Genomic DNA, 4,315 nt, shown 5'->3' with positions numbered 1-4,315 from the left:
AGGGCTTAGGTTAAGCCAGGATTAGGCCATAGTTCAATTAGGACATTTAAGTCATTTTTATAAACGTGTCTTAGAAAAAACATTACTGGTGTGCATCTTGAGACAAAACAAAGGCACTGATATATTTTAAGATCAGTCAGAGCAAGTTTCTTTCAGTTGAAACAGCTCAGACTTACATTTTAGTCTGGGACTAGGCTTAAGCCTTGTCTGTGAAACCGGGGGAATGTGCCTTTTCCTTTAAAACTGCAGCATGCAGGAATCAAACCCACAATCCCCGGGTCAAGTGCCTAGTACAAGCTCACAACAAAAAGTTACTTAGCATGTTAACCAGATTAGCATGCCAAGCTAACTTAATGCTAATGTAGCTTATGGTTAACTTGATAGCTCAAGAGCCACATTAGAAAGAATGGAAACTGGTTAGCATACTAACCAATTCACATGCTAAGCTAACTAGCATAAGTCAACAAACACAGGCATGGTCAAATTAAGAGAGGAATTTCTCAGGAATGGTAATGAATATCAAAAATCTGTTCAGTTATTTCTGTGCGGCTCGGTATAAAGATCATCTGATCAGATTTTGGACAAAATTGGACCAAATTTGTAGGAGGAGTGGCCAAAAAACTGTTTTTCATTTACTTCAAAATGACGGACAGGCACATTGATGGAAAATGACAAATTAAATATCATCATATTCGGCAAAACCCAGTGAATGAAAGGGATACAGTAATAACAAAAGCTGGACAACATTTTCAAAAGTTATAAGCGTTTTTGCAAAAATCGTTATATCTCTGGAACATTAGGTGGCGCTGTGTTCAAACTTCTCAGGTGCCTCCGGGACATGCCGTCAAAAGATATTGCAATTTATGACAATTTTCAAAATGGCGGACAGGCGGTTCATTTGATCCTGGCAAAATCGACATCCACAGATTTGGCATGACCCAAGGAATCCATAGACACCAAGATCATGATCTTCTGACTAACAGTTCGGGGCTTGGCCCCTAAAAAATATTATTATTTATATTATTAACAAGAATATTATTATTATGCTATAGCTTTGTGAGAGGTCTCAAATTAAATGTAATTATACTTAAAATATATTAATTAAATTAAAATATATTTTAATTATTATTACTATAAAAATCAAGTAATAATAAAAATGAAAATAAATATTTTACTTTTAAAAAAGTGAAGTATTTCTAAAACCACTAAGAATTGCATCTCAGCATTACTTTCATGACAAAAAGAAGAAAAAAAAGATATATACAAATTATATATATTTCTTTACCATAAATGCATCAGCAAGTTATTTTTAACAGTTTTTATTCAATTTAAATAATTGTGAAAAAGTGCTGAAGTGTCATGAAATTAATGTCACAATGCAACAAAAAAAAAGTAAAGGTAAACAATGTAAAAATGCTTTATTTTCTTCAAGCAAACTCTTTTTTTTCTTTGATTCTGGAATGAAATACGACCTAAACGTGTACTTGAGGTATTTTATACTCTTCATCTGCATGCTTCTTTATATATCTGTTTGATTTGCAATGGAATAAATGTGTTTTGAGTGTTACATAATGAATGAATGCTGCCGCTGGAGAGACCAGTGTTATAAGGTTACTCTGCATTCCTCTGCATAAAAACCGTGAGTCCCGTTCGTTTTCAGCAGAGCGCTGCGACCGGCGGCACGTTCGGATGCGCGCAGGTGCTCACGAGTTCAACATAATGAATGTGTAACTCTGAATTAGCATGCCGCGTTACGCTGATATTATAGGCAGGTCACAGCAAAGGACCACTTCATAAATAAACATCCAGCGCTGTTTCCATGGCAACCGCTTTCTCCGACCATTCACATCAATTTAGAAGTCATCAAAAATAATTCCAGCATTAAATATTCAATTGTAATGCTAATTAAATGCCAATTTATCCGTCCAAAGGTGTAAAATTTCAGCACACACTGACTCGCACAAAAGCCAGGACTTACGTAAGGAACCAATGTAAGGAAGGCTCTGGGATAGCATAAGAGAGTTTGTATGGATTTCAAATAGTGGTGCTGTAAAAGCCTGTGACAAGGTTAAACTTGTCCTAACGCATCCAGTTTTCCGTCTAATATAGGAGCTGAGTGCCGGCTGTCTGATATCCGTCCATCTGTGGATGAAACAAGGTCGCCTGAAATTGCTAGTCAACTTCATACTTCAAAAATCTTTCTTTACATCTTTGAAAAATATTTTTTACAGTGCACATTGTAATAGGTGATGTGTTTTTTAGAAATGTTTGGCCATTTGCCTTGGTGTTAGCATGTTGCTAAGCAAATATCACAATACGCTGAACTACTTGGTGTCCTGCAGAGTTTAGCTCCAAATTGCTTCAACACACCTGCCTGGAAGTTTCTAGTATGCCTAGTAAGACCTTGATTAGCTGGTTCAGGTGTGTTTAATTAGGGTTGGAGCTAAACTATGCAGGACACCGGCCCTCCAGGACCGAATTTTGAGACACCTGGTTTATAAAGGTTTAAATATGTTTTTTTTTTCTTACACAAACGCATCGCTTCGCTTCAGAAGGCCTTTATTAACTTTTCATGATGGATGGACGCATTTTTTGGGGCTTCAAAATCTTGACACCCATTCACTGCCATTATAAAGCTTGGAAGATCCAGGACATTTTTTTATAGTAAATTTCACAATTAATTACAAAGAGCAAGAGACATTAGCAAGAGACATTGAAATAATCGTGACATTTTTGAATGACTGAAATAATATTTTCTTGTAAAATGTAGATAAAAACCTTTTTGTTTTCATGTTTTTTGGGCCTTAAAAACGAGCCAAAATAGGGCAGAATAATTATGCTATTTACTTTTAGAACAGCCTTTGCATCACAATGCATCACAATGCACAATGCATCGCAATCCTTTGCGTCTCCAGCATTTGGAGCTGAGTTTGAATCTCTGAATGAATAAAAGAAAGAAAGAAAAAAAACAAGTTCATCCGATCATGTCAAAGCCCTCTCTGGGCTCTTTGCTCGCTGTGGGGAAACGCGCTCTGACACCGCGGGTGGGTTGAAGCCGGTCGTGTGGCCGGCGGCTTTCACACCTCTGACGGAGCATGGAAACACGGGAAGCTGAAAGTGACCTTCATACTGGGCCGAACAAAAGACGATAGGATCGACTGACTGAGGTTATTACGGTTGAGGAGTCATTTAAGGCGATAATAGAAGCTAGAGGGAACATTTACCTATCTTGGGCCACTAAATGGCCATTCATAACAAGAACGATAGCTTTAACGATAACTATAATGATAACACTATATGCTTGACATGATGCGTAACCATTCCTGGGTCCAAATGCTCTATCAGATCCCAAAAGCAAACCACAAATGGTGCTAATATATTTATCTTCATATCGATATCTAAAATGGCCAGTTAGGTATATATGCATATATCAAGGGTGTAGAATTTAGTAGGGACGCTAGTGACATGTCCCTACCAATATCCAGTGACTACTTAATTGTCCATAGCATTAATTGAGATAATAACTGAGAAGTTAACATATAAGGTAGCCGAAGTGTTTCAAACACACAAGCACATCTCTTTAACTTCATGTTGTTCTGCTGTTTTGTGTTCATCTGCTTCTCCCATTTGCTCCTTTTACATCGACTGTCACTCTAGACTCATACAATCAGATACAACAATAATTTCTCAAATATTTATTACAATATATACTGATAAATTCAACATTAACTGGATGCTTCCAGCTGATTTCCTATTGAACTGCCAGCAACTGAACTGCAGCTCAAACTATTTCAAATACAGTCAATTAAGCTACAAACTATCATAATGCACAATGTTTCCATCTAACATGAATTTTGAGCTGCAGCTCGTCATTTTAATGGAGTGTTTCACTAGTTATGTATTTGTGTTGGATGTTATCTTTGGAATGGAAATATTGATATTTTATTTGTAAACATCATACTTGTTTCGCTCATTGCAGTTAATCTCATAAAACTAGCGAGCAAAGCCAGTAGTAGTGCTGACAGTGTCGTGTAAACATGACGACACGAAAAGAGGAACAGACAAAGCGAATCAATTGAGTGACTTCGATCATTCAGTTCAAGTGATTCACTAGCAAAAACCAGATCAAAAGAGCCATTCATTTTAGAATTTCGACATCGCTTGTAATGATTTTAAAGGGGTCATATGATGTTGCTAAAAAGAAAATGATTTGGTGTATTTGGTGTAATGAAATGTGTTTATGCGGTTAAAGGTTAAAAAAAAACATTATTTTCCACATACTGTACATTATTGTTTCTCCTCTATGCCCCGCCTT

The sequence above is a fragment of the Sinocyclocheilus rhinocerous genome, unplaced genomic scaffold (genome assembly GCF_001515625.1).
Source record: "Sinocyclocheilus rhinocerous isolate Xijiao unplaced genomic scaffold, SAMN03320098_v1.1 scaffold47, whole genome shotgun sequence".
NCBI classification, from domain to species: domain Eukaryota; kingdom Metazoa; phylum Chordata; class Actinopteri; order Cypriniformes; family Cyprinidae; genus Sinocyclocheilus; species Sinocyclocheilus rhinocerous.
This window is presented reverse-complemented; position numbering follows the sequence as displayed.